Genomic DNA, 12,014 nt, shown 5'->3' on the forward strand with positions numbered 1-12,014 from the left:
TCAGAGACATGGGAGGTGAGAGGATCACCTCTGATCCCTCAGGATCAGAGGGAGAGACCTTAGATGAAATGCCCTACAGTGGGGAGAGGGAAGTTGTAAAGTCCATCTCCAGCAGAAAGACAGGGCATCATGTAGAGGGATAGGGATGCCATTCTACAGTCAAAAACTCTGACCCAGAATTGTTCCTGTGTGAAGGAACTGCAAGGACAAAAATGGAGAAGAGACTGGGGAAAAGGAGTTCCAGTGACAGATCCAATTTGGGTTCTATCTCAAGGGGAGGCTTCAAGGCCTGACACTATTACTTATGCTATGGTGTGCTTACAAATAGGAGCCTAGCATAGCTGCCCTCTGAGAGGCCCAACAAGCAGCTGAAGGAGACATAGGCAGATACTTACACCCAACCAATGGACAGAAGCTGGTTACCTCTGTAGTTGAATTAGAAAAAGGCTGAAAGAAGCTGAGGAGGAGGGCAACCCCATGAGAAGACCAGCAGTCTCAACTAACCTGAACTCCCAAGATCTCTATGAGCTGGTCTGAGGCTCCGACACATATACAGCAAGAGGACAGCCTGGTCTGACCTCAGTGAGAGATGATGCACCTAACCCTCAAGAGACTTGAGGCCCCAGGAAGTGGGGAGGCCTGGTGGGGTGAGGTGAGGGTGGGTGGGGACATTCTCTTGGAGATAGGGGAGGAGGAATGGGATGAGGAACTGAGAGAGGGCAGACCTGGAGCAGGGTAATGACTGGACTGTAAAAGGGGATTAAATAATAATAATAATAATAATAATAATAATAGAAATGTGAGCTACTATTAAATAAGTAGTATTTTATTTAATGGGCACTGTGACAAATTAAAGATGAACCTGATAAGTTCCCTAAACTCAATGAGTTTCTTAACCTTTACAATACTTTATTGGTTTCCTTAATTATATATATGTATACACACACACACACACACACACACACACACACACACATATATGACTCTTCCACTACAATGAAAGCTTTAAAAATAATGATGTCCATAATAGCCAGTGATGTATCACCAGTAAATATTTGTCCAAAGGATAAAAGAATGATTGGCAATATCTAAGGAAAAATTGACAGTATTCAACAAATATTTACTAAACTGCTGTTATGAGCAAGATACTGAAAAATACAGAAGTGAGTAAGAAGACAGAGCATACAGAAAGGTGAGAGAAATTCTGTGAGAATCTGTAAGATTTCATGGTGTGAGTGTTTGCTTTGGAGCTTGAATTACAGGCTGAATTTGAACTATTAGAGATGACAAGAAAATATGTAATCAAAATAGCAGCATGAGTAAAGGCACAGACTCTAGGAGGGTAGGTACACTTGGCAAATTGAGAGAAAACTCTATAACTTGGGCATATGATCCAGAGGCAGTAAAATGACTGAGATACTTCTGTTCAGGGCTTTGAATGAGCCAAACCATAATTTGTCTGAATACAGAAGAGTTTTGCACAATATTGCAGGGAGTCCAGGGTTAGGCTTGATGACTTAGAAATTCACCCTCGACCCATTATTTTCTGACCTTTAATGCTGTTACCAGTTTCGTTACTTTAGTTTAAAATCCAATTATAAAAAAGGTAGGGTCCTAGAGGTGAGTTTTAATCAAAGATATTTTCTGACCCTGTCAAAAATAATCTTGGCATTTGGGGAGAAACTGTGCTTTTGCCAGCAAGAGAAAAATCTAAAGTAAAATAGCAAACAACAGATACAAGGTCTGCTGACTACCCATCAGACATTTGACAAGGTATTTGCTTATAGTTCATCTTGTTTTACTGTCCATAGATCAGTACAAATGAAGCAATACAAATGACATAGAAAATGCAAATGAGATTTTGAGCAAATACCTTCTAAAAAATTAATGATCAGAAGGGAGACGTAAAGAGCAAATCACCAAGGTCAGATTCACCTGACTGCCCAATTTGAACAGTAGGAGGGACATGCTACATTCTTACAGGGATGATTATATATAAACACAAGAACTGTTCTTTTATTTGGGAAATTTGAACAATGATAATTCTGTCTCTTCATGCTAGCCCCAGTTTGTTTCTGCACAACCATCCTGCAAACTGTTTCAGAACAGAATTGTAGCAGTAGCTTTCACTACTGCTGAAAATCAACCTCTGAAAACAACAAAACAGATTGCTTTAAATGTCCTCTTCCCTGTACACACATACTCCTACAGCACTGAGTGCTTGATATGTACCATCATTATCCATTCATTAACCCATCCATCTATCCTGTGAGTATATACAGTCAATAAACAAGCTTCTACCCAGTATGAACTCATTTCCATATACTCTGGCAGGCTCGAAGGTAATTGTATTTTCTGTTATTAAAGTGATGTACATTGATTCCCAGCATATTTACAGCCAGTCTACTATGGGTTTAGAAAACAAATCTATTTGCTTATATTGATAGCTACCTAAAATTTTGAACACTTATGATTTGCTTTTAATTGATTGGTAATTCCCAGAGGCTAAATGCATTACTTAAAAAAACATTCCAAATTAGTTTCATTGAAAAGCTTTGATAATTAGACAAAATATTTCATTTTTTATAGGAAATACAAGAGTTTTCTACAATTGTAAAGAATCTTGTAATCTGAGTGCTTTGCCTGGGCACCTAGGTATTTCATTCAAACTGAATGAGAGTTTCTACCATAACAACATCCACCATTGTTATTATTTCTTAAAGACAATCCATACCCTGTGTAAGTAGCTGTAGTGACTAGGATCTACTGATCTCTTTTTACTAACAACTTCAGACTTTTCCCCTTTAGAAGATGTAACTAAAGTATTGAAAATTCAATCTTTAATATTTCTTTTTGATGGAAATAACCAATTCTCATAAACCTCTCATTTGTCATAAAGATAATATTTTCCTATAAAACAGTCCATTTTTATATGAATTCTCCTATTTTATAGCAAGCTGTTTTGTGGTATAGAGATAGTGAATACAGAAATCCAGTTTGTTTGTGGTTTTTTATTTTTTGGTTTGTTTCTTGCTGCTTTTTATGTTTGGTTGCAACAGTGTCTCCTGTGGCCCAGGTGAGATCCAGGATCCTTGTGTTGTTAAGGCTGCGCTTTGAGCTCTGGCTTTTCCTGCCTTAACTTTTTAATTGCTGGGGTTACAGGTGTGCACAGCTGCCCTCTTGTTTTTCTGTTTTTTTTTTTTTTTTTTTTTTTTTTTTTTGGTTTGCCCTTGCTATCTCTGTTTTTCTCCGGACCAGCTAAATTTCAACTGGAAGAAGATAAAGTTAATCTTTTGGTCCAGTGATTTCAGCTGTTCTTCTAGGCTAGGCAGATTTTGAGTCTGATTTTGGAACCACCTGCCTAATTGTTGGAAAAGACCAGGCCCTCTGGACATTGCAAAACTGCCCATTAGGGAAGAAAAACTGAACAGAGAGGACTTGAGGAGATTCCACAAACCATGACAAAGAGTTTTTCTGTCACTAAGGTAGTAAAATGTGAATTAATAGGTAGAAGGTAAATGAAGTCAGTTTTTTTTAAAAATATATTTAAGGTTCTTCCCAGTAGGATTGAGTTCCAGCTGACAGAGTGAAATTCCTATCACTGGATGAGCTCTGGTAGAAGTTTAAAGATTATGTGCTCCTGGTATCTGCAGAGATTTCTTTGTTTTTGTGAACGTTGACCTGAAACTGTTTAAAGTGGCTTCTGCCTTGGAGACTTTAAGACTCTATTCCAAATCCTCCCCAGTGGATTTTGTCCCATAGGATCAGAAGTTATAGAGTAACATGCTACTTTGGCAAACTTTTTGTTTTTGAGTGACTATGGTATACAGGGTCCTTTACTCTTTAAATATATGGACACTGCAATATGTTATTAGATATGGTAATAGATTATACGCCCCCAACCCCATAGGTACAATGTATGTATTTCCAAGACATTAGTGGTTTTTGTTATCCCATTTTGTACTAATTGGAATTGTTAGCTTCAAAGTGTTTAGCACATGAACCTAAGGTTCTTGAATTCTATCTTCACTATTTTCTCATCAGACTGAGATGAGCCACTTGTGTTGTGCTGACTTTTTTCAACAGTCTTCATTTCTAAAGTACTTCTGTGTTACGACTGTTAGTGTTCAAGTATTGTGCACAGTCAACTATCTAAACTACCCCTTGGCAGACACCCTCTCCAATGCTGAGATCATGAATGTAAAAGTGAAGGACAATAATTTTATTAACTAGACTCATAAAGCTGGTTGGAGAGCAGGCTTAGTCTAAGTGTTTAATATGAGTCTTTTCTGTTGGGTGAAGACCCAATCCACCATGTCAATCTCCAACAGGATTCTTCATATAGGAAATTCAAGTGATGTGGTTGAGAGGAGGAAGGTGAATACCATGTATTTTGTCCTAACTTTCTTTTCTTCTTCCTTTTTTTCTACCAATAATTTATTTCTTAAATTCACTTTACATCCAGATCACATATCCCTTCCCTACTTCTCTTCACAGTCCCACCCTTATAAGTCCCTCTCCCAACTGCCCCTCCCCTTCTCAGAGAAGGGGAACCCCCACCTTGGGTACCACTTAATGATGGGAACATCTAGACCCAGCAAGATTAGGCACATTCTCTCTCATGAGGCCCAACCAGGCAGTCTAGGTAGTGGGAAGGGGATTCAAGAGCAAGCAACAGAGACAACCCCTGCTCCACTTTGTTAGGAGACCCTCATGAAGGCCAAGCTGCACATCTACTACAAATGTGTGAGAGACCTAGGCACAGACCCAGCATGCTCTCTGGTTGGTGGTTCAGTCACAGTGAGTCCCCATGGGCCCAGGATAGGTAACCCTGTAGATTTTCTTGTAGTGTCCTTTACCCCTCTAGCTTGTTCACTTCTATCCCTCACTCTTCCAAGAGACCCCCAGAGCTCTGCCTAATGTATGGCTACTGGATGAAGCCTCTCAAGAGACAGTTATGCTAGGTTGTTTCTGTATGCAAGCATAGCAGAGTATTAGTAGTGTCAAGGTTTGACTCTCTCACGAGGTGGGTCTCTCGAGTTGGGCTGGTCATTTATTTGTTGGCTGTTCTCTCAGTCACTGCTCCATCTTTACCCCTGCATATCTTATAGGCAAGAGAAATTCTGCGTTGAAGGTTTTGTGAGTGGGTTGATGTCCCCCTCCCTCCTCTGGAAGTCCTGCCTGGCTACAGGCAGTCTCTCTACCCCCCTCTGAGAGGAATCTGACTGAGGGTCACCCCTACAGACTCCAGGTGTCATCTCCTATTTTAGGCTTTCAGATAGTCATCAGAGATGCTCCCTGCTGACTGCTATTCTCATTCCTGGCCCTCTCCCTGAGGCTTCCAGATCCTCACACCTGAGTCTTATCCTGAGTCTTTCCGCATTCTTCTCCTCTCCCCCTCTCCTACCTAGTTCTCTGTTTTCACCTGCCTCAGATTTATTTTCCCCTTCTGAGTGAGATTTAGGCCACCCAACCTTTTTAATGCTACAAGCCTTTAATACAGTTCCTCACAATTTGGTAACCCCCAACCATAAAATTACTTTTCTAAAGATTTATTTATTTTTATGTATATGAGTACAGTGTAGCTGTCTTCAGACACACACCAGAAGAATGCATTGGATCCCACTACAGATGGTTTTGAGCCACAATGTGCTTGCTGGGAATTGAACTCAGGACCCCTGGAAGAGTAGTCAGTGCTCTTAACCACTGAGCCATCTCTCCAGCCCCATAAAATTATTTTCATTGCTACCTCATAGCTGTAATTTTGCTAGTGTCGACTCATAATGTGGATATTTTTTAAAATAGAGGTTTGCCAAAGGGGGTGCAACCCACAGTTTGAGATCCACTGATCTAGGGGATGAGGCTATGGATCAGATTTAATTTTGGATCTGTAGCACCTACATAAAAAGCCAATAAACCAGATGCAGTATGTGCCTGTGATCTCAGCTCCAAGGAGGCAGAAATAGGTGGAGCTCTGGAGCTCATTAACTATTTAGCCTAGTTGAATTGATAAACTCCATGTTCAATGGAAGGGCCTATCTCAAAAAATAGGGGTAGTGGTTAACTTGAAATTGTCCTCTAGCCTGTACATATATACGTATACACACACACACACACACACACACACACACACACACACACACAAATACATGCATATATTGTTAGTATTCTGTCTAAACTCCACCTCCTCAGTTACCTGGCAACAGCCAGGTATGCTCCTCCCCAGTTACCTGGCAACAGCCAGGTAGGCCTGGCCCACTATAAAAGAGGCTGCTTGCCCCCTCCTCTCTCTCTTAATCTCTTGCTCTCATGTCTCTAGCTTCTCTGTCCCCTCCCCCCTTCCCCCTTCCCTTTCCCCTCTCTCCATGTGGTCATGGCCGGCCTCTACTTCTCTGTCTCTCTGTCTCCCTGTCTCTGCCTCTAAAACCCTCCTGGCTCCACTCCCCATGCCCTCAATAAACTCTAAACTCTATTCTATACTGTACCTGGGTGTGACTAGTCCCTCAGGGGGAAGAGATGCTTCTGCATGGGCCCGCTGAGACATCCCCTTTCCCCATACCTCTCCACACACCCACAGAACATACTCTACCTCTTTATCTTTTTATAAACACTTCATATATGGCATAGGCATGCATACATACACAAGAATAAAATATAATTAGAGAAAGAATCTTCACATACTAATGTTTACTAATGGTTATTTCCTTATTTGCTTATTTGGTGGGGGAGGTTTGTTCATTGAGACAGTCTCACTTTGTTCTCATTCTTGCCTCTAACTTGCATCAATCCTTCTGCCTCTGTTAAGATACAGGCTTTGAGTCACTATGCCTGACTTATCAGTGACGTTTTCATGCATAATTTTCTCATCAAATAGCAACAGGTAACCCAATTATTGCCTTAGATACAGTACTTAGTGACATCTTTCTGTGGATTGTTATTATGGGTTCCATGTGTTTGCTATTTTGTATTTCTTTTCTTTCTAGGATGCTGACTAACAAATTCAGAAGGTATGGAAGTTTCGCTATAAATAATATTTTAATTTATAATTTGAAAGTTTCCTATAATTTTCAATGTATTTTTATCATATCCATCTACAACTACCTCCCTTTAACTCTCCATAATGCTGGTCTCCATCTCCCTCCTCACTTCATATTTCCTAGGTACTGTTTATCTTATGTTAGTTTCTTTTGTCTTTTCTTTCATTTTATTTTACAATGTTTAGTGTTGAGCTCAGAGCCTTGTTTGTACTATGCAAGTACTCTACAGTGGAAGTACATCTCTAGCCTGAAGTGTTGCATTTTAATAGAATTGTAATGGCTCTTTCCATGGGGCTTGCATTTATTGTTATAAGACATCGTTGTAGTTTTGTGAGCACCAGGTGCTCCATTGTAATACAGAGTTCTTTCTTACTTTTTGAAAACACCAAACAGATATTGATTTATGAGTAACAATTGAGTCTGGGGTCATTGCCATGGTGGTTATGAGGTAGTCACTTCTGCTAGAGGAACTAGAAATCTCAAGAGTATAAAAGACTTCCATATTAAGAAGAAACTTAAAATTTAGACTCTTCCTATCAGCAAAGGCAAAAGCAAAGACAAAGACTAATAGATATAAATGAAGTTCTTAATATCATGATGAATTTTAAGTACAATAAGATCACAGAAAAATTGAATATATAGTCACTACTTGCAACTTCAACACAAAGTTTCTTTGAGGATGATATGAGGAAAGCTTACATTTAAATCACTTGGCTAAAGAGTCATAGACAGGGCTGGAGAGATGGCTCAGTGGTTAAGAACACTGACTGCTCTTCCAGAGGTCCTAAGTTCTAATTCTCAGCATGGAGATCTTGAGGCATAGTGGCTATGAAAAGATTATGCCCTGCCAAGGTAGTACCTTTAATCCCAAGAGACTAAAGCAAGGAGATCTCTGAGTCCAAGGTCAGTCTGGGACAAAACAAGTCCCAGATCCAGGCTTGGTGATACACACCTTTAATCTGGGCTACACCTTCTGCTGGAAGACTTCATAAGGACATTGGAAGAAGGAAGATTTGCTCTTCTTTGCCTGCTTGCATTTACTTGACAGCACATCTGTTGGAATCTACTCCTACAGAAGTCCAGCTGAAACAACCAGCCTTGTGGGACTGAGCAACTACTAGATCCTTGGACTTCCCTTTCACAGCTGACCATTGTTGGGGAGTTAGACTACAGGCTTTAAGTCATCATAACAAATTCCCTTACTATATAGAGACTACCCATAAGTTCTATGACTCTACAGAACCCTGACTAACTAATACAGAAGTTGGTACTGGGATCGGTTCTAGAGGATCAGAAGTATAAGAATGAATCTTTTAAGAATCTGAAGTCGGCTTAATAATTGACTAGCACCTTCTACTGAAACTATTCTCTGTCCTGGGAGCTCGAAAGATATTGAAGGCCCACAGTGGAAACTATATTTAAAACTTAAAGAAGCTAATGCCTTTGATTATCTTGATCCATCAATTGTAACTGAATTAGGTGACCCAGTGTTCCAAATTTTCTACAATTTGGGAGAAAAAATCAGAAAATGATTTTGCTGGCTTGTTGCTCTTAGTATTTCTGGAAAAATTGATGAAGGAAAAGAATGAAATGTATGATAAAATTGAACGGCTCCAAATGCAAATAAACAATCTAAAGCTTTCTAAATGTCCCCCTAAGAGGATCCTCTCTCGAGCATTTGTAGAACTTGAGTTGCAGAAAGTCATACTGGAGCCCTCATTATAAGATTGACTGAATTACAGTGAAAATTCAAGTCTCAGCCTCAGAGTATGTCAGCAGTTAAAGTACGGGCATTAATTGGCAAAGAATGGGATCCTATATCTTGGGATGAGGATGTGTGTGTGAGGACCCTGTTGAAGCTGAGAACTTTGAATCTTCAGATTCTCAAGGGCTTACCTCACCTGAAAAAGTAGTACCCTCAGCCCCCACCCCTTGAAATAATGCTTGTTTTACATGAGGAAATTAATCCCTGAATCTGATAAGCCAGCAGTGACTTTCTTCGAAGGAAATGCCAGGCAAAACAATACTGATGTTCTCCAAGGCCCACCAATAGTTTCTTCTAGACCTATAACCAGACTCAAACCACAACAGGCCCCTAGAGGGGAGGTAGAAAGTGTGGTCCATGAGGAAATGTGCTATACTTCTAAGGAGCTTAATGAGTTTGCTAATTCATTCAAACAGAAGTCTGGGGAATATGTGTGGGGATGGATTTTAAGGGTGTGGGATAATGGTGGAAGAAACATAAAACTAGATCAGGCTGAGTTTATTGACATGGGCCCTCTGAGTGGAGACTCTGGGTTTAACATGGAAGCTCACACAGTTAAAAAAAAAAAGTATCAGAAGTCTGTTTGAATGGTTATCAAAAGATGACCTACCAAAAAGGAGTTGGAGATGCCTGATATCCCTTGGCTTAGTGTTGACAAAGGGATTTTAAGGCTCAGGGAAATTGCAATGCTAGAGTGGATACGTTGTGTAAAACTAAATCCCCCACAATGGGAAGGCCCAGAGATATGCCCTTCATGAAACCTAAAAGACTCAAACTGGTGAGAGGGGCACTAGCACATTTGAAGAGTTTTGTTCTTGCCCTTTACCTTCTGGCAGACCTTACGGTTGGAGATGCTGCTGCTCAATTAGATGAATTAAGTGCAATGGGTTTAATTGGACCCTGAGATAGCAAGGGCCAGGTGGCAGCATTGAATTACCAGAGACAAGGTGATCATAGTTATTATAATGGGCAGCTCAGACAAAATGTTTATAATGACTGAGCCCATAATGTTCAGCACAGGAAAGGTGAATTTATAATGGCATGACACATATGGACCTTTGGTACTGACTAATCAATCATGTGTTTCCAGGCATGAAATAGATAGGCAGCCTACTGCATATCTGTTTGATCTATATAAGCAGAAAAATTCTCATGAAAATGAAAGAAAGGCTACATTGAATCATGGGAAAAGGCAATTTTGACCAGTGTCTTAGTTAGGATTTTACTGCTATGAACAGACACCGTGACCATGTCAAGTCTTATAAAGGACAACATTTAATTGGGGCTGGCTTACAGATTCAGAGGCTCAGTCCATTATAGTCAAGGCAAGAACATGGCAGCATCCAGCCAGGCATGGTGCACACAGAGCTTAGAGTTCAACATCTTTACTTGAAGACTGCTAGTGGAAGACTCACTTCCAGGCAGCTAGGATGAGGGTCTTAAGCTCACATCCATAGTGACACACGTACTCCAACAAGGCCACACCTCCTAATAGAGTCACTCCCTGGGCCAAGCATATACAACCCATCACAACCAGTAAATCAATTTCCAGACTTGAGCCAGTTTGCAGACACAGAACTCCTTGAATGAGGGGTGGCCAGGTTCCCCTGAGGAAGGATCTTGATCAGACACCTAAAAGTTTTGCTGTTATCCTTTCTCCATTTCTTCTCCAGAGGAACCTTATACAAGGATAATTGTACACTGGGGAAAAGAAAATAATCAGACTTTCTGGGGTCTATTGGATACTGGTTCTGAATTAATTTGAATTAATGCTGATCCCTGGAGATCCCAAGAAACATTGTGGCTCTCCAGTTAAATTAGGGGCTTATGGAGGACAGGTTATTCATGGAGTTTTGATTGATGTCTGACTCATAGTAGATCCAGTAGGTCCCCAAACACATCCTGTGGTTGTTTCCCCAGTTTCAGAATGTATATTTGGGATAGATAACCTTAGAAATGGACAGAATTCTCACAGTGGTTCCCTGACCTGTGGAGTAAAGGCTATTATGGTTGGAAAGGCTAAATGGAGGCCTTTAGAGTTGCCTCTGCCAAAGAAAATACTGAATAAAAGACAGTATCATGTTCCTGGAAGGATTACAGAAATTATTGCCACCATCAAGGACAAGAAAGTTGCAGGGGTGGTAGTTCCCACCACATCTCCCTTTAACTCCCCTATCTGGACAGTGAGAAAGACAGATGGATCATGGAGAATGACAGTTGACTATCAAAAATTAAATCCGGTAGTAACTCCGATTGCAGCTGCTGTACCAGATGTAGCTTCATTACTTGAGCAAATTAACACATCTCCTGGTATCTGCTATGCAGCTATTGATCTAGCAAATGCCTCTTTCTCAGTACCTGTTCAAAAGGACCACCAGAAACAATTTGCTTACAGTTGGCAAGGCCAGCAGTATACCTTTACAGTTTTGCATCAAAGATATACTAACTCTCCTGCCCTGTGTCATAACTTAGTTAGAAGGGATCTTGACCATCTGTTCTTCCAAAAACTAGCACATTGGTGCACTATGTTGATGACATTATGCTGATTGGATCAAGTGATCAGGAAGTAGCAACCACTTTGGACTCATTTGTAACACATATACATATCAGAGGATAGGAAATAAATCCAACCAAAATTTAAGGACCATCTACCTCAGTAAAATTCTTATGAGTCCAGTGGTGTGGGGCATGCAGAAATATTCCTTCTAAGGTGAAAGATAAGTTATTTCACCTGGCCCTTCCCACCACCAAGAAAGAAGCACAACATTTAGTGGGTCTATTTGGATTTTGCAGACAGCACATTTCTAACTTGGGTGTGTTGCTCTGGCCCATTTACCAAGTGGCTCCGAATGCTGCTAGATTTGTGTAGATCCTAGAACAGGAAAAGGCTCTTCAACACGTCCACGCTGCTGTGTAGGTTGCTCTACCACTTGGACCATATGATCCAGCAGACCTGATGGTACTTGAGATGTTGGTGGCAAATAGAGATGCTATTTGGAGCCTGTGGCAAGCCCCTGTATGTGAATCTCAGAAGAGACCTTTGGGATTTTGGAGCAAAGCTCTACCATCATCTGCGGAAACTATTCTGCCTTTGAAAATCAGCTCTTGGCCAGCTATTTGGCCTTAGTGGAAAATGAACATTTGACAATAGGACACCAAGTTACCATGTGACCTGAACTGTCTATCATGATCTGGGTGTTATCAGACCCTCC

Source organism: Arvicanthis niloticus, chromosome X (genome assembly GCF_011762505.2).
Source record: "Arvicanthis niloticus isolate mArvNil1 chromosome X, mArvNil1.pat.X, whole genome shotgun sequence".
NCBI lineage: Eukaryota > Metazoa > Chordata > Mammalia > Rodentia > Muridae > Arvicanthis > Arvicanthis niloticus.